The 27,813-nt window shown below is 39.7% G+C and overlaps 1 protein-coding gene and 1 long non-coding RNA gene across 3 annotated transcripts in view; both read right to left on the bottom strand.

Annotated features, from left to right (window-relative positions):
• The window catches only part of LOC143356453 (uncharacterized), a 546,949-nt gene that overhangs the window by 178,766 nt on the left and 340,370 nt on the right, over window positions 1-27,813 (bottom strand). The gene's annotated exons all lie outside the window — the stretch shown is intronic.
• The window catches only part of LOC143356461 (uncharacterized), a 185,959-nt gene that overhangs the window by 29,625 nt on the left and 128,521 nt on the right, over window positions 1-27,813 (bottom strand). The window contains exon 2 of the long non-coding RNA XR_013082673.1: window positions 17,986-18,052. This is a non-coding gene — a long non-coding RNA (uncharacterized LOC143356461). The remainder of the gene's footprint in view (window positions 1-17,985; window positions 18,053-27,813) is intronic.

Here is a 27,813-nt window from a genome sequence, read left to right as displayed (position 1 = left end):
GCTTTTACGATCCAGTCTGTTGCCGAACGATCCAGTGGTCACTGGCATCTCTACGCAGCCTTTTCCAACAGAAAATTCTTACTAGTCCGACAATCATTGGGCACTGCATAATGATACACATATTTTGCAGTCATTTCGGTGAGGAATCCTCCAAAACAGTTTCCGATGGTATTTATTCTAAGCAAAAGAAAAAAGAATTTTCTCTTAACCAGTTAGCTGTTGCGACCTCTTTGAAAAATGTGTACCTAAGTTGCGTCGCAAAAATTAACCGCTGTTTGAATTATAGCTGTTTCGACGAGTATACTCGTCATGACACAAAATACTGCCATTCCTTCATGGCGAGTATACTCGTCAAACACAGTTAACTGGTTAAAGTACAGTGAATTCTCGATATATGTCAACAACACGGGTCTTGTTAACGACATACTTCGTCCAGGAGCCGTGTTATGTTTACACTCCTCGGGGTCCGAGGCCTCTCTAATTCAGTGACGTTTATCATCCAGTGACGACATATACAGAAAGAGAAATCTAGAAATCTAGAGATCTACTTTTCTATATAGAGAAATCACTGTAGATAAGGAAAATCATTTTTTGCGACGATATAAAACACAGCAAGCTTTATATGCAAGAAAAAAAAAAATGTTTACATGTTCAAACAAGTGCGATCGTCCATTGATAAAAGTCGCAGCTCATTTTCCTCACGTATTACAAAAATATAATACAGTCACACGCAATACAGCCACACAGCAGTGTTCGTGTAGCTTCCGCGATACTATACGTCGGAAATGCTCCTTAGTACGTCACGCGAATTGTATACTCCTCTCTGCACAGGGTCTCAAGTAATTAGTTGAACCGATAACATATCAAATAGCTCAACGGAGGAGAACGTCAAACGAATTACGTCAGGGTTTCGCGTTCGAATAAACAATGTTAATGGGTAATGTTAATTCGCGAGTAACTGTCGTGTTGAAATTTCGCGCCTATCGCCGACATTTTTCCGTTCCTCGGAGCTGCACGGTATTCCATTATTTTAAAACGGAGTTCCAATTTACGGAGTCGTTTGAATAGAGGTCGCTCCTACCATTTACGTAACTAGCCCATTCTTCTTGTCTCGTGACACCGCCACGCAGACACGTGGATTACGAGTTTTAGGGATGCACGTGAGTGTAAAAGGACGGTATCAGATGAAGGAGCGTTACGTACATGCCCTGTGCCGATTATATATTCATTGCAGCCGTTTTAATAGGTATCCCTTAGTCTTCCTGGTCTGAATAGAGTTTCATATCGTGCCTGGAAATTCTGCTACTCGTGCGTCTTTCCCTATTGTTCGATTATTGAAAACATGAAATGTTTTTATAGAATTAATTCCAGTCGCCGTAGGGCAAGGCACCCGATTACCGTGGGGGTACCAATTACTGTGCCTATATCGATTATACCAATTTTTAAAACATAATGAATATTTAAAAAGATATATATATATATTAACTGATTTTAATGAAAAAAATTTAGTCTTCGTTATGCTTTAAAAATAAATATAATTAATATAGGCACAGTAATTAGTACCCTCACGGTAATTGGCTCCCTTAAACTACTGATTGTAAGAATTTTTATTTATACAGAGAGTTTGATAAAATTTAGCACAACCGATGTAATAAATGGAAAAATTGCTAGATCCAACATAGACGTTATGAAAAAGCTCCTACACTAAATTACGGTGCAATAAACATTTTCAATTCTTGTCATGTTTAAGTCTTGATGTAGTTAAATGTTGAATTTAATGCAGTCTTTAATACAGTGATCTCAGAAATTTTTAAAGGAAAATGTAGCTTTGGAATGAGAAAATGAATTAATATAAAATTATTCTCTTTTTTAAAAATTTTTTCTTTAAGCTGAAACCGCGTTTAGCTTCTATTTTTGAGGATATTGCTGTGCAACATGGTACACGGTACGAAACGCCGAAAATAATGACCCGTCCATCCGAAAATCAGAAAAATTGACGATGACCGAATGTATGGACAACGCTATCTTCTAAAAGCTCGTGCCAGTAACAGTTTTCGACCTATGAACTTTCCGAAGTTTCGCTGTTGGTGCTGCCAAGTCAGGTATCAGATTTTAATCGCGATCAGTTATTGTCCTGGAAAAACGTCCCATCTTTTTCAGCGATCGGATAACCATGAGAGCACAATACGTGCTTTCACTTCCACTACTGAAATCGTAATATTCTGCTCTAATTTTAAAACAGATGGTACTTCGGCGGTAGTCTAACATTTATCGCGAATAATACCACCAGAGCTCGCAATGACTACAAATATTATCAATAAACTGCTGGATCTTCATGCAAAATACTCTTCTGCGTTAATTGTAGGAGACTGGAACCAAATAGAAATTAATGCAAAAACATTTTTCATGCTGTTACAAGACGAAATGGTGTATGATATGCGATATTAACACTTGCCCTACAATATTGAGTCAAACTCGTGATGAAGATTCTGAACAGAGTCTAATAAATATGTAATTAATTTCCTTTAAACCGAAATAAAATTCTATTTTGTTGTAGTTGATATTATATCCTTTGCGGAAAACATAGGACGATGAAGAACTTCTAATCATTATAATCACAAAATAGTAGTGCAAATTAATTACGGAAAAAAAAAGAAAAATTAAATCAGTGTCCTAAAGAAGTAGAAATATAACAGAAAGTTTGTATAGTTTTAACGCGGCAGAAAGATCCGCAGCTAACTGGTGTTAATTGAGCATCGGAGGTGTCCGAAAGTGCCAGGAAGATACGAAATTGAAGGGATGAGAATTTTTGGGAAAGGCAAGGCTTTTCCCCGGTGATTAATCCGGCGCTCATTATCCAAAAATCGCGTCACGTCGTGCGATTTCCATTATCGTTCCGGGCAACTCCGTTATACATTTCAAAAACGCCTTTCCATTATGCGGTAAGTCCTAGGTATTACGTCGCCGTTGTGCGCCACATTCTGCTTCACTTCCGGGAACATTTTTACGAGAACAAGCAAACCGTCAAAACCAAATGCGCCGCGTAATACCCGCGCAGCATCCGAAGACTTCGAACCTCGGTTTCTCATTTACTACCCGTTCTCGCCGAAGAAATATCATCCCCCCCCCCCCCGGGGGATGGTTCCCGCGATCCCCCGCAATTACACGGAAAATTGCGCAATTTTTAAAAACAGACTATTATGCATCGTACACACCCCGAGACTCTGGGGTACCGGTGCAGTAGCTCTCTTCCGGCTGAAAGTGGAACGGCAGAAAAAGTCGTCGGCGGAACAGCATCGCGAGTTGCTTAATCATTATCTATCTGCTACTGGATCTATTATTTCGCCGGAATTGCGCGCTTCGCAATCTTCGGATAAATCTCTCCTAACGATTGCCCGTGCACTCTTGTTTATTGTCGTTCTTCGCTGCCCCTTTCGGATGTCCGACTTGAAACGATTTATTCATCCAACTTTCTCTCGGCTAACTGAATCGAAAAAATTTAATCACTCGATGTTTGTTGTTAAAGAAAAACACTGTGCTTCGTACCTAATAATTAGACTATTGATAGTTATTTTGCAGAAAATTAGAGTGAGGTCAATCTGTTTGTTGCTAAGTAGAAAATCTTTTGTGGAATAAAATAAGAAGATTATTCATTTTAGACATATGGTACAGCCTGGCAACAATCAATATTAATTGAGATCGTGTATTAGCATAATGATCACTGCAGATTTTAAGCATTCAGGAAAAATATTAGTAGAACAAACGCTAAACAGTGAAAATATTTGAAGAAACCAAATCTGTTGTTATATTATTTAAAATGAAATAAGTGTCCATGTGGTACTAATAAGCAGACTTAAAATACGTTTTAAAAATTCATAAAAAGAGGTACAGATCTACAGAATTATTAAAACGATCGAATATTAAAGTTATTGCATTATTTTCCAGAAAGTTTTTTAGCGTTTTTTGAGAAAAATCGAGAATTCGTTTTAGTTTTAGAAAATGAATAAATAATGCTGGTGCCACGCGAGGTATTCCACAGATAACTGCCATTTTTAGTAATATGGTATTCTACGCAGGGAAGAACCAACATATCTGCCGTTCTACGGTCGAAACGACGCGACGCGACGGCCGAAGAGCAATTAAGCACGTGCTCCGGTTTCGATGTACCATTAAACGCCTCCCGGCACGCGAACCGGTATTATCATAAGCCGTGATCACTGCGAAACGACATCCTCAGCGACCATTATCACATAACTTTTCGAATTTTAACTTCGGCTCGAATGTGCGGCGCAAATGTCAATTAAAATTTTTATTCTATGCGTGCCACCATTATTGTTAAACCGTGGATTTTATGCACCTACGACAGAAATGAACATGCGAAATGAAAAAATTTTAAAATGTTGCCAAAATTTGTGAATATTGTCTATTTTCGACTGATTGGAACTACTAAAAGAAACGATTACCCCATTTCAATTTATTCTTTGTTACTTGCGATTGACTTAGAACACTTTCATTTTGCAGGAAGCTAATTATCCGCAGGCTAGCTAATTATACCAATATTAGTGTTCCGAGTTTGTAACTTTCACGGAATACATTGCAACGGAACATAAAATCTGTAGAAACATTTCCTGTAGAACAATGCGTGTAATTGAACGGGCAATTACACTGGACACATATTAGTGGCAACGCGAGCTAACCTAACGTGTCTGACCATTGCACCTCTGTTTCTACTTGCGTGCGCTTGAACAGTCTGGTTATGATCGGCTACACGAGGTGTCTCGGAACAAGTGGTACAACTAAATTATTCAACACGCATAGGCGAGTCGAAACTATGAAATAAAATGTTTCATACGACATCGATTTCCTACCGAAATGGTCGATCATAAAAATTTATTTTCGAGAGCAGAGCATCATACGATAAAATGTTATTCTGTATTTTTAGATTATTTTTTTTTTAGTGAGGTTAAAAAGCAGTAAAAGTGAATGTGTCTACCACTCGTTGCGTCCACTGTAGATATAATGATTGCAAAATTATGTTGCACCCGATTTTCAGGATCTTCAATAGAGATAAATATTTCATTTGATTTTCAATTTGATAGGAGCGAAATGAAGAATGGTGCGCTAGGTTGCAGCATGATCTAAATTGGGTTTATAAAAATGCAACTTTTACTTTCTAAAGACATCAATGTCAATTTTATTCTATTGTACATTACTTTGTGAACTAAGTAATAGATACCTAATTTACCAAATACCTATATTTATATAGGTTTAGATTAGTATGAAATTTAATGAAGTTATATTAAGAAGACATAGATATCGAAATCCAGTGAATCCTCAGATAATCGTGCCTAAAAAATAATTATGGCAGATCGTATGATCGATCGTGTACTGTGCATTGTGTGCATTAAAGTAATGAACAGAACAGACTTGATCGGATCTCGAATGATCCCTATCGCGGGGAATCTGGTTTAACAAGAGGTACGTAAACTCTCAAGAACATAGCCACTATTTAATGAACTATTTAAACTTCACTCAAAACCAAAATATTTCATGTGCACATATACCTGAGAATTTTATATTTTCAAAATTTACTTTTCCATATCAAAGTGAAACACTCGATGCAATAAATATAAATTCAATTTGAATGCAATATTCACTGAATGTGCTTATTTGTTTATTTACCATCACAAATAACGTCCATTTTTGGGAACCATTGCGGAGCAAAATAAAATAATACCCGGAAATTTAAACTTTCATGTAAAACAAATCCCATGCGTAACGCTTTTAAACATTTTTTTAAAACCCTTCTCGAAGTTTCAATTATTATAAACATTGTGGAATTTGTACGTGGATGAAATAATGCTTAGGGACTAATTAAATAGTGAAAATAAGCCTATTAATATATATACATATATAAAACATTAATCCAAAAATGTTATTTCATTTAATTTAATGTTGAATTTATGAATCATCTCAAATGGCTAATATTTTGGATTTTGAAGCTTTGGAGGGTCGTCGATTGATGTGCAAACATTTTTTCAAAATATGAAACTTCAAAAATTCAATTTTGGCCGCGTAGAACGAGTTTTTAGTCCACCGTGAGAGATGGCAATCCACGTGTTAATAACGCAAACAAAATGGCGACAAGACGGGAGCCAGTCGTTTGCATCACGGCTATTTAAACGACTTATATTTCACGTTAGTAGACTCCGCGAAGATAATTACGTTTGTTTAATGAATCATCTTGATTAAAGGATGCTGTAAATTCCGATGTCACGGGAATGTTTTACAACAGATTTAATTTCTACTGTTCCCGGAGTAAAAGCCTGTCCTCGAAGGGTCTTCTTAATGGCGCGGCGTGATAAATTTTCCGAATGCAGCTTCGCGCTTCGCGAACCTGTTAAATTCATTGCCGGTCATCACCTTCACCCCTTCCCCCAACATCATTGAAACGTAAATGAATTTCTGCTGCAAGGGTCGAATAAAAGGAATTTAACAATTTCTTAGGAAGCAACGAGCGAGCACAATCAATTTTCTGATCTGTCGAGCGCCGCGGGACGATCGGATCGTTCGCTGATAACGGGGACTGCTACGTTGCGCAACAGAACTATTCGACACTTTGTATTTCCTTCAAGTTCTCGTTCAGTTTCGCAACGATCGCCCCGGCGATAGTGCGCTGATACCATACCCAATAATCATTCGCGAAACTTTTATCGAACGGTTCCCGCTGATAGCTGCCCGCCTTACATCTGTAACTCTACATTTTTTAAAGTTCGACAATAACGCCCGGTACGCCTTTAAAAAAGGTTTCCTACTTTTAAAGTGATTCGAGTACAGGGTTTCTTAATTCGGAACTGCTCTGTGACCCCCTCCCGGATATTTTTAAATTTATTTTTGGATAAATATTGATTGATTTTTGTGGATATTTTTAAACGTAATCCTGTAGATTTTTGCGAGAAAATTACGAAATTCCAAGTTTTAATCCTAGAAGATCACTAGTTCAAAAGTTACGTGTGTGTAAAGATTTTGAGCGTTTTTGACAGGTAAGGGCGCCGCCATGTTGGTATGTAGTGACCGTTGCGCGTCGCTTAACGAGCGGAGCCGCTAGACGGCACCACAAGCACGCGGTAATGCCGATAACGTAGAGCACCGATCTTGTCAGCACACACGAATAAAGAACTATAATCGGATTTCCAAATGCCGAAGTCCCCCGTAATTTTGGCTTATCCAACTGGATATTGGTGAAAAGGTCACTACATACCAACATGGCAGGGCTCTTACCTGTCAAAAACGTTCAACATCGCACATCTTTACACACACATAACTTTTCAACTAGTAATCTCCTACGCTTGAAACATGGATTTTCGGTATCTTCTCGAAAAGATCTACAGGATAGCATAAAGAATAGTTAACAATTTCTGGTTTCCTAAAGCAAAGTTTAACCGATGTTCCAGTTAAAATCTTATAGTAATTCCTCAAATAACAATACCTATAACATGTTTCCTGCAAAAAATGTGTACATAAACATGATTTGCATATCCTTACGAGTTTGTTGGCAATGTTTTGGAAAATGCAGCAACGAGGTGATTAAGTATTGCTCGTTCCAGTGAGAAGGCAGCTTCGCAACGATTTGTTTCCCCGCTGATGTTATGAACGATAAACCGCGCTGGCTCCGATGAAAATGATTTTGTTCCGCGTTCCGCTGTTCACGTAGTCGACGCTTCATGTTTACCTCTCCGTGTAATCGACATCGGCCGATCGAGGCGCCGTATTTCAGTCACTCTTCATAACCACCATAAATTTACTTAACGTTTCCTAAGGGTGCCTGCAAGCGACTCGAACTCCGAAGTCTCATTAAACTGCACGAATCGTTTTCGCGACGTTGCGGTGAACAACCGCTTGCGGTTTTCCAGAACGCTGAAGATCGTTGTTCGAATTACGCTTGGAACTTGTACACCGGGACGTCATCCTATCGTCGCGGGGTATTATTCGACTAATGTGCAAAACCGTTTTATAATGATTCGGGGACACCATGATCGTCTCTGTCCGCGCGAGGTTCCCACTGCGTCGAATAGTACTTGATCCGTGGATAAATTCTTGCGCGACAGAATTTTGCGTAATTGACATTCAGATTGCAAAATTGGATTCGTTTGTAGCACAAGGAATTTAACCAATTATTTAGCTCATTGGAGACCATATAAAAAGTGTTGCTTTAAAATTGACAATTTTAATTCGTACGAGAATACGCTTTTTAATAATTCTAATGATGCTTTTTATATGGCTGGAAATCGAAAATTGGTAACGATATATAATTGTTATGACTATCTACCCTGATAATTAATATTCTAACTGCAAATGCAATTTATCTATTTTAAATATTTATCTATTTTATTTTTTATTTTAAATGCAAATTATAGTAAAATAATTCAACTATCAAAAGAAATTGGAAATATTCGGCTACACATAAAAGAATTGGCTAAAAGGTACGATCATAACAATAAGTTAATCAAGGTCTACGAAGAAGTCCTGTCGGGACTGTCGTCGTCGAATGCTTTTTCGAAATTACTATGCAGGATAAAGTGCTTTCAGATACGAGATACATCGTCGAGAAACTTTCGGAGCGGATCTCAATTCCATAAGCAGAGGACGTGAAGCGTACATGGAAATGGAAGAAGGACGCATAGAAGATCCTCTATAAACATCAAGGTAAGGGCCTAGCAAGATAATCCTTTGTTTCCTCACCATATATGAGACTTACTTATGTTCGAAGCAACCGAGAGTTATACCAGTGAGTTCCGCTCAACTGGGAACGCCAGAACATCTCCAAACCAATGGATACATGAAACATGATTAATATAACAATTACTTAGCTTGCCGAAGAAAACTGTTTCATGCAAGTTGCACTTTTTTCGACTTCAAAACCTACCTAACTGTTGGCATTATTATTTAAATGGTATTCAGAAACTCGAATTTCACAGAGCAATTTTACACGTTACAGTGAATTCTCGATGTATGTCAACAACACGGGTCTTGCCAACGACATATATCGTCCAGGAGACATACCTGAGCCGTGTTATGTTTCCTCGACATCCGAGGCCTTTCGTGCTTCGTGGTCCCTCACGGAGTATCCCCCGCGGTAATGGGGATAATTCCGTGACATTTATCATCCAGGCCTTGGCGACATATATAGAGAAATCACTGTACACATTTTCTAAAATCTCTATTTTCCCAGGAAAAATATAAGAACAGCGAAACAAAAGTTTTGAAATATGTCGAAACAATACATTTATATAAATCTGAATTTATATCCGAAAAAATAGATGTGTATTATTGTTGACAGTCGATCGTTCGTTGCAAGTCCAAACCTAATTGTTCAGGAGAGTTCGGACCTCCTGATATTTACTCTAAACTGGCTGTAGCTGTTCCGTCCAAAAACTAACAAACTAAAATCATCTGAGGGAACGTCCCTACTCTCAACAATGCCTAAGGCTTACACTGTTTGCAAGGCACGGGGAGGGAGGGGTGCAGGGTGCAAAGAGCCCGCAGCGTTTCCAAATCTCAAATTTATGACACGTCGATGGCAACCCGGGACTCTCTTAACTGCACTATCCGCACTACTGGTCGCCAAATGTCGCAGGTCAACGTCCTCAAAAATCCTATGAGATTATAAATCCTCTCCGGTGCCCGTAAACTCTATGCCGCCCCGACTATGCCGCCGACAGTCAGCGAAAACGGTCTGATCATTTTTCCAGGAGTGCCCTTTTACAACCGAAAGGCAAAAGTAACGTGACCTATTGTAAACGTCATGCGTCGCGAGCTCCGTGCTTCTCTGATTAAAGTGGTACTCGGCGATTAAAGTGTACGCTCGTAGAATACAGCGAGGAGCAAAGTTTGAACCAATGAAACCATTTTTCCAGAACATGTATGTTAATTGAAACACGCTAAAAATACTTTTGCATTCATTTGAACCTAATTTAACTTCATTTAACTTACTAGCTACAGTGTTTTATTACTGACAGAATTCTGCACCGCTCCGAAATACAGCGAATTCTCGATATTTGTCAACAACACGGGTCTTGCCAGCGTCATGTATCGTCCAGGAGACATACCCCAGCCGTATTATGCTTCCTCGGCGCCCGAGGCCACTCGAGCTTCGTGGCCCCTCACGGGGTATACCCCGCGGTAGTGGGGATAATTCTGCGACGTTTATCATTCAGGCCTGGGCGACATATATAGAGAAATCACTGTACTACTCAAGAAATATATTGAATATTTTGTTTATAAACCTTCTACTGTCCTGATAGACGTGAATTATTTTTGCCATATTAGTTACTAAATTTTTTAAATATTCTCGAGATTTTTATCTGTATCGTTCCCTCACTTGGTCCCATTTTATCGTTTATTTTGATGATTTTCTCCATTCCTTGATTTAGGAAAATTTTCTGGGTATACCCCGCGGTAGTGGGGATAATTCTGCGACGTTTATCATCCAGGCCTTGGCGACATATACAAAGACATCGCTGTACTAGTTTTGAAATTTTTTCTGTTTTGCTGTTCTCACGTTTCTCCTGGGAAAACGAAGAAAGCTTTTCATATGCTGACTGGAGTATCGGCCATTCTCGCATCCGGCGGTGTAATTATATCCCGTGGAACAGTCGGCACGATTCTACGATTATTTCATTAGCTAGCGACTCACTTCAGGCTCGTTTCCCTTCCTGTAGATCGCGGGGGAACTGGGTTACCAGCTACTCAAACGTGAAATCACTCGCGTCTAATAAACACGCTCATTGCAATCGATGGGTATAGGTGCACACTCGTCGGCGGGCAACCCGGGAAGCGAGTTCGGGCCCTGAAGAGCCGGCTACTTTATTCGTAACTTGTTGACGAGTTTACTCTCGAGCTATGAAAATCGGTTCGCGTAACATCATACACCGGCACGGTGCGGTGGAAATCCGATCGCGTGTTGTCGGCCGCGGAAAACTCCGACGCGGAAAACAGGCGAAACTCAACAAAACACGGGGCAACCAAGCGAACTCACTAGTCCCGTGTAATCGAAAGTTAATTGTAAAAAAGACCCCGGTTACGCTTTCTGCTGGATGCGTGATGCGCGGCAGTCAGCCATGCGATTACAAGGAGCACGGGAAATTACTATGGCCTATTGTGCTGTTGGCTCCCTATTTTTATCAAACAGGCGTGTAAAACCCGAAAAAACTGTGCATGTCATCGCGGCTTTTACCATTTCAGCCCTTTGCTTTCGATCCGAAGTAATTGTCCGGTAAAATTCAATTTTGCTTTCTGAGCAGTCGGCAACCTAGACTTCGAACAAGTTACACAATCTTGAAGCGAAGTGTATTTTCTTTCAACAATAATTTAATATGTTAGTATTCGGTACTTAACACAATTCTGCTTTATATTTTACTGTGTTTCTCACGTTGATAATTAATAGTAAATTCTTCTCGATTCGGACTTTTCTTCCCAATTGAAAACAGAATACGGTAAAGTCTTGATCTAAGCCGAACGGAGCTACACGATCTTAGTCAGTTCGTCTATCCCCTCTCCTGGGGGGTTTTTCTATGTTCTACGTACATCATTTCTGGATTATTTCTACGTTCGGCGCGGTCGCACGAAAATAGTCGTCCTACACGATCTATGTCACAGCACGGACCCGAGGATTGGGCTTAGATCAAGGCTTTACTGTTAATCGTTTAGGGATGTCTAAAGTGCATTGTAACAGTTTCGATTTAAATTTCTTTTTTTTTAACGGACTTATAAACAAATTATACTGTACTGCGCGTGTCTCATCGATATTTAATATGACTCAGTCTTCATTTAATAAAATAAAATTTTCCTTTTTTATAATACACGGGGCAGAATAAAACAAGAAAAGGTGTTACAACGAACTGTCTATCCACGGTAATATGGTAAAATGAGCATGAAGGGTAATAGTACAGCAGTTTCAGGTAAATATGTCGGTCTTCCCGAGAATGTGAGGGATAAAGCCGAATTGTGCTCTAGCTTCTCCACTATTCTAACCCTCGCCTCCTTCGGCCCGTGTTCCTTCCACCTCATTTCGTTCTTTAAAAGTCAATAAAAGTGGAACAAACACATCGCACGTGAACGAGAAAGCAAATTAGCCTCATTAGCGTTTCCTGACAAGCGAAACTAGCGCCACGGGGTTACTGACAAATAAGTCGGAACACATTTATCTATGCGTTCGAAGAAAGCCCGATGCACCCGGGCTTCGGCGTTTAGCGAAAGACAGGTCGTAATTTGCGGCGTGGCTAATTGCCGCAGACGCATCACCAATTTTCAAGTGCATCCACTTAATGGACATCTGAAACGTCTCTTTTCTGTTCCGAATCGAATGATTGTTCCTAATCGATTGTTTCTTAATCGAGGCACTCCAAAACGAACGATGCAGCTTTTCTCTTTCGGTTGAAATAATTGTTTCTTTGACGAGGCACTTACAAAGTGCTCTATAAATCGTTGTGTTAATAACATTAGCAATATCATTTTCATTCGCACCAGAATTAAGTGAATTCGCGAAAGAAATAAAAGTGTACGGTGTTTATCGACACAACTGTGTTACATATATTTAGCAAGTAGAATAAAATGAAGACAGGCAGCCTTAAAAAATATTATTTATTTATCAGCAATATAATTTTGCATTTGCCCTAGAATTAAGTGAGTTCACGAATGAAATCAAAGTGTACGTCGTTCATCGATCGACACAACTGTGTTATCTTCAGCAAGTAGAATAAAATGAAGACAGGCAGCCTTAAAAAATATTAGTTATTTATTACGAATATAATTTCCATTTGCCCTAGAATTTAGTGAGTTCACAAAAGAAATAAGAGTGTACGATGTCCATCGATCGATACAACTGTGCTATCTTTAACGAATCGAACAAAATGAAGACAGACAGCCTTAAAAACCATTATTTATTTATTAGCAATATAATCTTCATTTGCACCAGAATGAAATGAATTTCCCAAAGAAATAAAAGTGTACGTTGTTCATCGATCGACAAAACTGTGTTATCTTCAGCAAGTAGAATAAAATGAAGACAGGCAGCCTTAAAAAATATTATTTATTTATCAGCAATATAATTTTGCATTTGCCCTAGAATTAAGTGAGTTCACGAATGAAATCAAAGTGTACGTCGTTCATCGATCGACACAACTGTGTTATCTTCAGCAAGTAGAATAAAATGAAGACAGGCAGCCTTAAAAAATATTATTTATTTATTACGAATATAATTTCCATTTGCCCTAGAATTTAGTGAGTTCACAAAAGAAATAAGAGTGCACGATGTCCATCGATCGATACAACTGTGCTATCTTTAACGAATCGAACAAAATGAAGACAGACAGCCTTAAAAACCATTATTTATTTATTAGCAATATAATCTTCATTTGCACCAGAATGAAGTGAATTTACCAAAGAAATAAAAGTGCACGATGTCCATCGATCGATACAACTGTGTTATCTTTAGCAAGTAGAATAAAATGAAAACAGGCGGCCTTAAAGAACATTATTTATTTTTTCCCACACGGTTGACGTTTTTGCAATCATTGGTCACAGCTTTGGACGAACAACGCGTAATCTGTGCGGGTATTGAAATCCTTGAAAAATTCCAACTGTTTACGGGAATGAAATAGTGCAGAATTATCAGAACATTGCCGAAGCAGATTAAATTGTCGGATTAAATTGTACGATTCCCCGAGATCTAAATAAACGATCGGGCGTTTAACGTAGGAAACCCGAAGCTGCTCAGTCCTTCTACAAATTTAATTATCCGAGGAGCGTATTAATTCATTTACCGGTTAAACCTAAAGCAGACAACTCCGATTCGAGTCGGCGATCCATAAAGGCGCGTCCTACTTCTCCGCCGCGGCGTTTTCCCAGAATTCCTTCTGGAGCAACTTCGCCGGACACCGACGGTGTTTCTTTACGTCTCCGGTCGTAACGGCGGTAGTATCTTCTTAAATCGAGGAAGTATTTACGAAGGACGGCGGCGGGTACGAAATTCACCGTCGTGGAACGATTTCGAGAGGAGCCTCGGAGTTCTCCGAAGACGCGGGGATCCACGGCGAACGAGCCATAATGGCGTCATAATTGGATTTAACGATATAAACTCGCGTTACCCGGTCCCGGGAACTACTTGCCGCTCCACAATCAACCTGTGTTGATGATATGATGTGTTCATTAACCCGACGTTAAGTAATTCCATTCCCCGGCGATCGATAAATTGTAATCAACCGATGCGTCATCAAGGCCGTAGAAAAATTCAATGTACGCCGACGATCGATTACAGAAACTTTCGACACATCCACCACGCGTCTCTAACGAGCTCACAATTTTTTCCGCCTTTACCCGGCGAAACATGCTATCGATGGAAAATATTTGATCGCTGCCGGCTTTATGTGTTTCTAGCGCCTTCGCGTATCGTTGAGCGACTAACAAACTCGGATTTTTATCTATTTATGCTGATCGAACACGAAACGCACGAATAAATGGATTTTGGATCACACTTTAGTTTAAAGCAGCGTGAGAATCGAATATTTTTAACAAAGTTTTCGATTCTGATTTCCTTGATTTCCTCCATAGTACACAACAATATATGTCGATCGTAAATGCATGAATATAGTGAATTCTCGATATATGTCAACAACACGGGTCTTCCCAACGACATATATCGTCCAGGACATACTATTCGTCCGAGGCTTCTAGAGCTTCGTGGCCCCTCACGGAGTGCCCCCGCGGTAGTGGGGGTAACTCCGCGACGTTTACCATCCAGGCCTTGGCGACATATATAGAGAATAATCCACTGTAGATCGTGGATATTTGTGCACATGTTAATTTCACCATTTTATAGTGAATAAAGGAAAATTTGTTTGACGTACTACGAAAAAAAGCGTCGTAAATTTTCGAAAACAGGCGACGAATACCGTTCGCCTAGTAAACGATCGAATTCCTTCGCCAGGCATTCGCGTGCTGGTCTATTTCGTTTAAACGAAGCGTCGACTGTGGTATAAAAAGTTGGACTCCCCCCCCCCCCTGAATAGTTTCACATTTAGCTGTTCTCATTTGAATTACTAATCTTCATTACACAGGGTCGGCCACGTAAATGGGAACACGTAAATATTTCCGTTGTTCTTATTTACACCTGTCTACGGGAGTTGAGAAGCAAAGTAATTAAGTAGGGCTGCTGCCACACAGGTTTTTTATCTTCTGTGTACGTAACTGTTTAAATAACGTTAAAAGAGACGTGTGCGTTCCGCCGAGAGAAGTATGTAAAATCGTTTCACTTTGACTCTCTGCACACGCGAGTAACAGAATAATATAATTTAAAATTGTTTGGTTTCTTCGCTCTGTTAACAAACGTGCACAATAGACCGCCGTGTAACAAAGTAGAAAAAAACTGTACATATGCAGGGTCATCCGTTTTTAAACGGCCAAACGTCAACCAGCTATAGAGGACCCTAAATGAAACAACTTTCACCCCTAACACTTTTTTTGATTCGGTCTTGATTTTTAGATAATTGCAAAAACCCGTCATTTTTTGCGTTCACTTAAGATTAAATATATTAGGACTGCAATTATGTATCTTGATGATTTTTCCGTTGTTTGGTTTAAAATAAATAGGGGCATCTTTTTTATTGAGTCAACTTTTTTGTATGACCTTTAGATCTTGGTTTTTTTGACATGGGGCACGCCGTGGAGACTGAATGAAATAATTTCGAATGAAAAAAAGTGTTAGGGGTGAAAGTTGTTCCATTTGGGGTCCTCTATAGCTGGTTGACGTTTGGCCGTTTAAAAACGGATGACCCTGTGTATTTTATGTGGCCAATTTCCACGAAATTTTTACAATATATGTACAATTGACACGGATGCACAAATTTTTTAAATTTCCAATATAAGCCCACATTGAAAAGTTGTAAAATACAACTTTTAATATTTTTCTCTGCAATGTCGACCAATTCCAAATTATTCAACGAACTTTTTTCATATCACGTACTAAACTAATTGTTATAACTTTTAATAAAAATTCGAGTTGTATGTTCCAACATTACAAAAGTTATGGTTTTTAAAGAGTGTTCGAATATTAATGGGTGTCACTGTAGGGTAGGGCACCTAACTATAGTGGTGGAACCAATTACTGTATCTATATCAATTATACTTATTTTTGAAGCATAATGAATATTAAAAAAGAGATATTAAAACTATTTTCTTATATGTGCACCGCATCAATTATCTGAGACAAACAAGAATATTCGTCGATCAATTTGCACTTCATTGCTATCCAGATTTCGTAGAGATCCATTTCTTAGCAGGATCGTTACCGGAGATGAAAAATGGATTCTTTATGATAACATAAAGCGTTCCAAGCAATGGCTTTCTGCAAATCAAATCGCAATATCAACCCCTAAACCTAGCTTATCACTTAGAAAGGTGTTACTGTGCATTTGGTGGGAAAGTCGTGGCATAATTCACTTTGAGTTGTTGAAACCTGGAGAAACAGTTACTGCTGAGTTGTATTGTCAGCAATTACAACGGCTGTATTCAGAACTAATGAAAAAGAGGGCATCTTTAGTCCACAGAAAAGGTGTAATACTGCAAATTGACTATGCCCGGCCCCATACACTGAAACTCACTCAGAAAAAAATCAAAGAATTGCAATGGGAAGTTTTACCGCACCCCCGTACTCAGCGAATATTGCTCCCTCTGACTATCATCTTTTCAGATCTCTGGAGCATTATTTAAGAAATAAAACATTCATTTCTGTAGATGATACAAGGAGGCACCTTGAGTCATATTTTGCTTCACGAACTCTGGATTTCTATAAGGGGGGGATTGAAGATTTGCAGGAAAGATGGCAAACTGTCTTTGATAATGATGGATATTATATAATAAATTAAGAAATAAAAACTTGAATTTACTACAAAGTTTGTTTTAGATTTAAAAATAATTGATTACTTATGGGCCCCCCTAATACAAATATCGTACACGTCGTTCAATTAATTACGAATTGTTCCGGCGTCACCATGAAAACACGAATTCGTCGAAATTCCCGCACGATAATCAGTGTATCTCTGGCGGGCAGACAGGAGACGTTACCAGTTACCAGGTTCCGTTCCTGTCTTTGCTTAAGAACCGAATCCGAGTCTACAAGATGATTTAGTTACGTGGAACGCCGGCGGCCATTACTCCGGCGCCCATTATCACGGCCGTTCCGCATTGAATGGACCCAATGATGTTCCATTCGATCACGTGATTCAGTAACATTGTGCTGATCGACGAGAGGAGAAATGTCAAAGCGATCCATTCAATCGTGTCGGAACGATCTCCATGCGCTGTACATTCAGCGAAACAGATCACATACTGATTCTTGTTTTCGATTCGTTTCACGGACTTATGCTGACGTTTGGACGTACGCGAATTCGCTATCGATTCTGTTAATGGATATTTTATAGAAAAGAAAAAAAAAAGAAAAGACAGGATCGCGTCCCCCCCCCCCCCAAATGGTAAAGCCTTTTTCTATTGGAAAAACAAAAATAGTAATTTCGACCAAGTTTGGTTCATTTTATATTTACAAACGCCCGAGTCGAATGCTCTGTATTTTTGGAAAATTGGGAATACGAAATTATGGAGGGATATTTTGAATTATTCGCGGTGAATATTGTGGGATAAATATTATATCGGTTTCATACTTTCATGAAGTGGATTCGTGGATTCATGAATTGTTTTTAGTAAATTATGGAACTTCATTCCGGAGGTTTTTAAATCATTTGGTATTCTGTTTAATTAATGCACGCGATTGCATACGTGGATATTATAAGACTTGTGAAAGTGTTGAATTAAGAGAAATACGTTTTACTGACGCATAACGTTTGTAGTCCTATAAACAAACGTGCATAAACTGTCGCCGAAAAATGTTTTAGTTTCGCATACGATAAACATACAGAATAATCATTAAACTACCTGTCACTGACTTTCATTAGCGTCGTTCATTCTTGGTTCAGCATGCTACCGATTAATTGAGTTTTACCTGTAACAAAGAAACATACTTCCATTACATCTACGTACAACATTAATAACACTATACCTACACTATTCCGAACTAATTATTTCATTTAATTATACTCAAAATTACAATCTCATTAATAGTCTCTGCCGATTTTATGCATTCACGGCCAAAAAGAATAAATCAAACGCAAAATCATGAAGACATAAAAGAATTTAATGATATCCTTCTAAAAAATAAATAAAAAGAAATTAAAATAATATATTATTCTACAGTCGTGCTGTTTATTTTTACGAAATGATCACAATTGAAATATCGACAATTTTTCTGTTATGTTACTTTAATTTGTCAATTAGTCTGTTCACTGTAAATATGTGTCCAGATTTTAAAAGAAAAATCAAGCAAATTACTAATCGAATCAAGCTGACATATGAATCGTTCGCAGTTTCAGGTTTATTATAAATGAACTGTTTACAGGCCAGCCGCCGCGCTGTCGCGTTCATGATGACCGCATTATTTAGGCAAATCAGGGCATCCTAAAAACGTGCTCGCGTTATGAAAAGTGCAAAGTGGAAAATATCGCACGCGCCCGGAATAACGGTGTCTAATAATCCGAACTTTATTGATCAATCAACGGTTTACAGTCTCTTGAATGAAGATTGATTGCGCTTTTCACGACTTCGCATTAAAAATACACACGCGCCACGCTGAATGGAGCAGCGGACCAGCTCACTTGATTTTCGAGTATTGACGTCGTGTTGATAGGCGGAAATTTCGCGTATTTTATTCGCGGTAAGTTGCGTGTTGCGATTTAACGCGCCGCTGGCAGATTTAATGTATCGGAAAATGAATTTCAACGAATTAGAAACCGCGCGACTATTTTAGCGGATGGTCCAAATGGATAATCCGTTAGAGTGACAAACTGAATTTCACTTGCTACAAATCTTTATTTAATCATTCTAGCCTGTCTTACGCGAGCTATCTTTCAGAAAGTTGTGTTCAATAACATATCAAAGAATTTCTTTTCATAACGATTGTATTTTTTAGCGCCCCGTAGCAATTTGTCGAAAAATAATTTGTCAACAAATTTTGCCTTAAGAGTAACTGGTACATGTTTTACAAAAATGACGAGATTGAATTTATTTGGATTTGGTGCGGTTCGTATTATAATTTCCCACGAAAGCATCTCTATAATTTCAGTAATTGTAAAATAAAGAATCTGGAACCGGTCATTTTGACCGACGGTGGTAGGTTTAGTGTTAATAAAATAAATAAATAAAAAATATTATTTATATATGATATAAATAAAAATATACAAAATTGTTTAAAGAACGTTTGTGTACATAAAAATGTTCTCTACGAACTATGTCTGTCCCAATCTCGTTAAATTAATTTTATACGTAAAACGGACTGCGGATTTATGACAAAAATAAATAGTTGCGATTTAAGACCGGAAAAGTATTATAAGAATTTAGGCATATTATTGTCAGCTTATGAAAATGGTTAAAGAAACAACATTCTATTTGGTTCCCATGCTATTTCGCTATAAATTACTTAGCTGGAATATTTTCAACAATAAAAACCAGAGCAATGCCGGGGCGTAATGAGAGTGACAATAATGTACTACTATACCGGCACCTCCCTCGAAGCTAAATGGATTGTCAGAATGGCAATCAACAGGAAAGGCAACAAAATCGTACGATCCTAGTTGGACGTCTGCAGAAAGTTCGAGTCGTAAGTATAAATAATTGGCCGGGCGTCTGGCGCTATCATCGAAATAGATCTCAATTAAAATTTCCGCGGCGCTGTCCGAAGTTCGGCGAAGATCATTAAAATGTGCCGAGGTATCGGGAAGAATCCGGGCTCCGAAGGTTGTTTTGACGTTCCATGTTTGGCGGACCGTGCGAGGAGGGGAATTTGTAGAGTTGTCGGCTCCGCGATTTCAACTTTTACCCGTTCGAACTATGACTATTAGCGGCAAGCGTCCCGGCGAGTTCGACTTTCCGCTGGCCCGTTTCTGCCGAGAATTTATGCCAACGTCCGTGAGAAATCGATGCCACCGGGAGAGAAGCTTCGGGAACCGTGATGTCCCACCTTCCCGTCAGTCTTCGAAAATAATGGTATCAATCCCCGCTGCCGCGGACAGTGATGGGAATCAGGAGACACTTTGAATTAACACGTTCGCTGTCTGCGTTACGCGATCGACCACCGTGATCTCGTACCTCGCGAAATAAACGTTATCTCGAACGATGCATATACAGGCTGTTCACGCTAACACCAGCCGGCGTTTTTTCGCATATAGCAAATATTAAAGAAAAGCGTTATACTGTTTCTTGCAAGCAATGTAATGGTATCTGTAATTTCTTTTGTCTGCATTATTTTTTTTTTTTTTAAATCAAGGTGACCTTCAATTATTTAGATGGAATATAGAGTGTGCCAAAACGAATTCATTCCTATACGACATAACGGCCTTCAAGGTCACACAAGGTTAGAAATTGAAGAAATGGTTTGAGTATCTCGTTCTAATGTGTTTCAATTTTTCGAATGGAATGGTATGTATTTTTTTATGTGATATGAAAGCGTGTGCCAAAATGAAATTATTCCTATACGACAGATCGACCTTCAAGGTCACACAAGGTTAGAAATTGAAGAAATGGTTTGAGTATCTCGTTCTAATGTGTTTCAATTTTTCGAATGGAATGGTATGTATTTTTTTATGTGATATGAAAGCGTGTGCCAAAATGAAATTATTCCTATACGACAGATCGACCTTCAAGGTCACACAAGGTTAGAAATTGAAGAAATGGTTTGAGTATCTCGTTCTAATGTGTTTCAATTTTTCGAATGGAATGGTATGTATTTTTTTATGTGATATGAAAGCGTGTGCCAAAATGAAATTATTCCTATACGACATATCGACCTTCAAGGTCACACAAGGTTAGAAATTGAAGAAATGGATTGAATACCTTGTGCTAATGTGTTTCAATTTTTTATACCCTGCGGTAGTGGGGACAATTCCGTGACGTTTATCATCCAGACCTTGGCGACGAATATAGAGAAATCACTGTATATGGTTATCTGTACTAGTAACTGGACTGCGGATTTGATGTATTTATTGCAAAAACGAGTGGGCGCAATTCAAAATGGTAAATTAAAGCTAATTTAAGACCGTCGCGTCGATGTGTTATTTTCAATTGATTAGGGTCGTTAAAGAATTAGAGAAACGGTTGGATTTTCACCGCGGAAGAGCCGTTGAGAATAGATTTCGAACCAGACGAATCGCTCGTGTATTATTAAACATTTCGAGATTGCAGTGTTTCGAGTCTAAAAGCGATTCCAGATTGCGGGCTCGCAATGACGAGGTTGAAGTATCAGGTCATTAATCACGAGACATAGCGGTTGAATCGAAGATTCGCGAAAACGAGCGTGCACTTTTCCTTGGGACGCAACGGTGCAACGGGATCGCAACAGTGACGCGCACCGATGCGCTAAGCATCGGCCAATAACTTGCTTTTTAATCGGGACATCGATCTCCTGTCCTTTTCCACTCTCTCTCTCTCTCTCTCTCTCTCTCTCTCTCTCTCTCTCTCTCTCTCTCTCTCTCCTTCTTTCTCTTTCTCTCGCTCCCTGAGTTGAATATCACGGCTCGCGATCGCATGATATCGACGCCGGCGTACTTATTAACGTCAGCGAATTAGTGCGTGCGAGGAGCCGGAGCTGGTTCTGCTGAACGCCGGAAAATGGAAGTTTAATGAAGCGCGTAGCGCTCGAAGTTACGCGGAGAGTAGACGCGCGGAAGGTTATTAGAAATGTAAACTGGCCGTGGATAGAGAGAATACTGAATAATTGGCACCGAAGTGTAATTAATCGGGCACGGAATTTCAGGTTTTTCGCGTACAACAGTTTCAAATTCCCAATTATTCATCGATTTCCCTCCATTACTGCGTGCACCTACTCTTCCGGCAGCGTCATTCGAACCGGGTTCATCAGAGGAAGCTAATTTACGGCTGAACCGGCTCCAACAGCTATAAAAGGTATAAAGAAATTTCGGCGTGCGTCGCGATTAGCTTTGTCTCGCTTAATCAACTTATGTTTCAGCGACGCGCGAAATACCCGAACAACGGCATTCAATATTATTGCGATACACTGGGCCACGCCGATTTTGCGTTTCGATAATTGCTAAGCGGTTTGCATAGATTTTTCCCCGTTTTCTTCGTCACCTTGTTTTCCAGAAATTTTGCTGCCCTAACTGTAACAGCTGCGCGAACGATCCTCATGTGCAATTATTCTGCAGACTCTTCCAAATACGATGGTAGATTTTATTATAACATTGTGAACATTTATACACGTTTAAGTAATGTCTAAATTATATAATTATAAAATTTTGAAATTTTAAATTTAATTGTAAAATTTAGAAATTTTAAATGATAAAATTATATAGTTTGAAATTATGAAGTTTAAATTATATAATTATAAAATTTAGAAATTTTAAATTTAAGTATAAAATTTAGACATTTTAAATTATAAAATTATAATGTTTTATGGTATAAAGTTGAAATTATATAATTATAAAATTTAGAAATTTTAAATTACAAAATTATAATGTTTTATAGTATAAAGTTGAAATTATATAATTATAAAATTTAGAAATTTTAAATTACAAAATTATACAGTTTTAAATTATAAAATTATAAAGTTTGAAACTACAAAGTTTAAATTACATTATTTATGCAGGCATATGTATTATTTTGGAATTTTTCTGACATAATCACGTCCCCCCTCGTGCTGCAGACATTATATTCACATACTTGTGTTTAACATTGCATATCTCGTGTATCGAAAGTTGCAAATGCGAATGTTCAAATAATATTTTTGCATCTGCGACAGATCCATTCGCTCACATTTACGTTTCGGTAGCAATAAAAATATCTTTGTTAAGGTAAAAATGATTCTCGAACAGCAATGTTGAAGACCATAATGAATAAATTTTTGTAATACATTTTTTTTCCACGCAGAAATAGTACTACTCTTAATTTCGTTTATCTGATGAGCAGGGGAAGCGAGAAGAAGCCAGTCTCCCCGGAGTTAATATCGCCCGGCATGTAATCGCCTCGTTAATAATACACCATAAGAAAAGTGCAACGCCAACATCTGTTGATAATGAACTGAATTAATAGCCAAGCATGTGTAGAAAGATCTGCTATAATTTCACCGTCATGCGTGAAACGACTAACAATAGGAGAAGCGCGCTTCAGTGAATCTTGATAACCTAAAAATTTATTGAATCGCGATAGCATCGCAGCACATTGGTAGAAGATAAGTCTAATAATTCTGGAAACGCATGAATATTCGCTGGGGAACTTCTAATTAATGATGTGCTCGAGCAAATCAACCGGCTGGAACATTTTTATTAGCGGGAACCATTTTTATCTTGCTCGGCGCGAACTCGATACCACCTAGGCAACGATCAAACAAACAAACGTTTGTGGCATTTGTTGCAGACCGGGGGCACGAGAACCGCGAAATTGTAAAAATTAACTTTTTTTAAAAATTAAATCGTTTCTTTGTCTTTTATAACACAAATGTTTTAGAAATAAAATCGTCGAAACAAAATCACTGAGAGAGGAAGTAATATGAAATGTGTGAAGAAATTCAATCATTTTTTTAGCCATACAATAATATTTCATTCAAAAATTGTATGTCGTGAAGAATTGTGAAGCTGTTATTAATTAGTTATAGGCATCGATATCTGATATTCTATATATCGTTCACATGTCTATTTGTGACTTATTGTATATGCACTTGTTTCTTGCAATCAGTGGACGTAATTTTGATTTTGCATTAAAATTCACAGACCATTTGCCGCTATGCAACACGAGAGCACCTTCGGGACAATAATAAATCCAGCGATTTCCCGAATTTCCAAATCAGACTTTGGAAGAATATTCCAGAAAAATCGATTTAAAAGAACACGATTTTCGAAGAATGTCTTTTTCGATTTTACCAAAGGTAAGCGTAGCCTCTTAAGGGCCCAGGATAGTCACGTGACTTTTTAATTAATAATTTCTATTCACAGTCTTCAGACACAGACACAGACGGGTCTTAAGTCTGTGACTAAATTTGTCACATTTTTTGCTCTGTATTATCGATATTATGAATTCTGACGCCAGAAACGTGATTCAAGTTTTTCGCTTTATTTCGAAACAGAATCAAGACAAAATATAGCTCAATTTGTAGCTGGAGATATTTTCTAGTGGGTATAGTGCAGAAAACTCATCCAATGGCATAAAAATGTGGCAAGCACATCGTCAATTTTTGGCCTAATTCTAACGCTTATATTACCAATTATCTGCATAATCTCGGCAGCTCCTGACCAGCGCGCACTAGATTGAAACTTCCTCTTTCGATTGAGCCCTTTACCAGCGTCAAAATATTCTTATATAAGGTCGAAAATTTGAGGCAGGTGAAACCATTTTTTGACGGTAATGTAGTCCTCTACCTTATCGCGAATCTACGAAGACCGAGCCCTTAATGGAGGAACGAACCGGACACACTTACCGGAACATCCGCCGTTTACTCATCGAATATTAATCCGGGGCTGGAGCGCCGGACCGGGAGATAATTCGCGGAACTTATCGCTCGGTTAATTATAATTTTTAATATCGGCGGCGATCGTCAATCCCGGCTCGAGCACTTTATCTCGCGCCGCCGCGCCGTTCGTCGTTCTTTTTCCTCGCTTTAAACGTCGGTAGCACAAGGCTTTTTATTAGTTTATGTGCTCGAGTGGTGCGTGCAGCCGCCGCCGCCGCCGCGCGAATCCGCGCGAGGATTTCTTGTAAATAAAAAATTCAGGGGTGCTATTCGGCGCCGGTTAGGCCGGCGTTGATGCAACCGGAAACTTGAGAAGGCCGAGGGCTGGCAGCGATGCCGAAGAACAAAGCTCGATCGTGTCTGAAATACGAGGGCGGCGAAAACTCGGTGTTATTACAGCGGCTGAGAATATGCTAAAACCTTGCATATGATATTGAATTAAGCCGTCCTCTAAACTCCCGGCAACTTTTCAACACGGAAATGAAATTTCGCAACCCGCCGCCCACTCTCCTACCCTCCCCCAGGGGGTGGGTGGGGAAACTTGCTACTTATTTGCCTAAACCTACGGCGTTACACGCGAAATAGATTCCGCGGGGCTGATGCGGTCAAATTTACCGTGCCCGGAACTTGACGTTGTTTGGCGGCCGCTTTGCCGGGAGATGATAAATGTTAATTAGTGCCATATACACGCGGATTATACAGTGGCATCATGAAGAGGAAGATTACCGAGTTGTTGCGGCATCGATCCCGACTGGCTTGCCGCGCTGCGAAGATCAATCCTGCCCGCGGCTTAGTAAATTGATAACGTCTCCGGGAGGGATTGATAACGTCACTGCGACGTTCTGATTCAAATCGGTGCAACTCGTTGGAAATTACTTTCTTATTGAATTTCAATTTTGCGCTGCAAAATATTATACGCTTACAGTAAGCACAGTCTTTTCTCGATATATGTCGCAAATACCTGCCCGATAAAAGTCACAGAACTATCCCCACCGCCGCGGGGTAAACCCCGTGAGGGGTCAAGGACCTCGAGTGACCCGGTCGTCGAGGAATATAAGGTCACGCGGATAAAGGAAAAGTATCTCCTTGGCGATATATGGCTGGACCCGTGTTTTGGACATATATCGAGTAAACGCTGTAATTATATTAACTTCTACGTTCTAATTTCGTACTGGGCCAATTATACACTTGAACTAGGTCCAAAAATACACAAAATGAATTAGCGAGCAAGGGTTCAAACAATCCTAGTATTTTTCAATTGTTCTAAACAGACTGGCTAAAGTTACGCGAACAATACTAAATTTTCGTGAAAAATTGCCCGTGTCCACGGTGTTGCAACTTCACGAAAAACAAAAACGTCAAATATTCGGTGTCGTTCTGAAGCTTGCGCCGTCTTCTTTCGCTATCCCCGGTTCGTTTCTCTGGGCAAACTTGTGTACGCTGCGTGACGATTATGGCAGTGTGGATTTGCATAAAGATCTCCGCGCCGGCGTGTTCCATCGATTGGCCGAACAGCCACGGGCGCGAACATAACCGACTGTTTACGCCTGCTCGTCGCGACCCAGCACGAAAAAGGCCGGCGAGAGCCTGCGGGGTCGCAAACTATCGATAATTAATATTGAACAGAGGCGTCCGCGCGAGCTGCACGCGCGAAAATCGAAATGGACGTTGACGCACTGGTAGGCCCGGAAGGTGTCCGAGCCCGGACGCATCGCGTCGAAACAACACACCGACCGGGGGACACAGGGACGGGAGGGGTGCAGGGATCGACGGAAGCTTCCGTAAACCGACATCAATTTTTCCACATAAACAGTTTGCCGTGCCGGAAGAAGAATGGCGGCGAAGTCACGTGGCGGCCGGGCCGTGCGCTATGGTAAAAAGTAAATAAATACGAAAAACAATGTCGGCCATTAATCGTTAACCGTTTACCCACTGGTTCCGTCGTTTTGCCCCTATTTTCCTCGTCCAGCCATCTCCTTCTCCTCGTACCAGATCCCCAACAACCTGTCCCACCTCCTCTCCCTCACCCCGTGCTTCTCCACCCACCCTCGCCACAGTTTCGCTTCTTCCAACCCCTCCCTGGCATCCTGGTTAGGGGGATGGTAGCTGCCACCAGTTAACCGTTCCATTGCTCGGTGCCTTCTACGATTTAAGGGATAACGTGATTTCGAGCGATTTCTAACTACATTTAAGCGCAGACTAATGTCCGCCAGCGCGAGGGCCAAACGTGGGTTACGTGAGTAATGCGCTTAAGTCGCGGCCGATTTTTCTACCGGATCCGAGCCGCGCTCGAACTGCCTCCCACGGATACATATGTAGCAAACCCATTGCCCCGGGAATCTCGGCGTTCCCGGTGTATCGATCCCGATCGAACGATACCCACGAATCCGCGACGCCGTTGATACATCGGTCGAGTCACTCCCCCGATCCCGTAATTAGCGCGACCCCCGCCCCGCCCCGCCCCGCCCCGGCCGGAATTGTTTTCCCTCGTTTCATTCCGCGCGATGCCGCTCGACTCTCCGACAGAATGCTTCTGTTGACTCGAGTTAGGGCCAACTGAGATAAGACGTTCGAGGGATCATGCTGTTTTTCACCGGCCGAAACGTTTCACTGCAAACGCTCCGACTAATTTTTTCTGCTTACGGCGCTCCTTGCTGCGGGGCTACTCCACGGAATTGACTCCTCGCGGACGATCCTTTGTTCCAGGTTTCTTTCTGTATTTACCGATGTGTCGAGTGATCACATTTTTTAAGATTTTGCATGACGAAAAAGTTCTGCTTCGTTCAACATTTCTCTGTTTGCTTGGTTGATTGATCCTTTAGCGTGATTAGCCACCGACTAAAAATTCCATCAGCTGCAAGAAAGGGGATTTTTACATAAATATTGATTTGCTCTCATAATCATTTTTTGAGATCGTATGTACTAGGGTAAGGGACCCAGTCACTGTGGGGGTACCAATTACTGTGCCCTATTACGTTATGAATATTAAACAAGAGATACGTAACGTATATTCTATTTCTTCTAAAAATAAATATTTTTTAACCCTTTGCACAATTCTTCCAACCTAGAATATTATTTTCCCATCTATATATTTTTTTTTCATGTTACAGTGAATTCTCGATATATGTCAACAACACTTGCCAACAACATACATCGTGCAGGAGACATACCCGAGTTATGTTTACACTCCTCGG

Source organism: Halictus rubicundus, chromosome 8, assembly GCF_050948215.1.
Source record: "Halictus rubicundus isolate RS-2024b chromosome 8, iyHalRubi1_principal, whole genome shotgun sequence".
Classification (NCBI taxonomy): Eukaryota; Metazoa; Arthropoda; class Insecta; order Hymenoptera; family Halictidae; genus Halictus; species Halictus rubicundus.
This window is presented reverse-complemented; position numbering and strand designations above follow the sequence as displayed.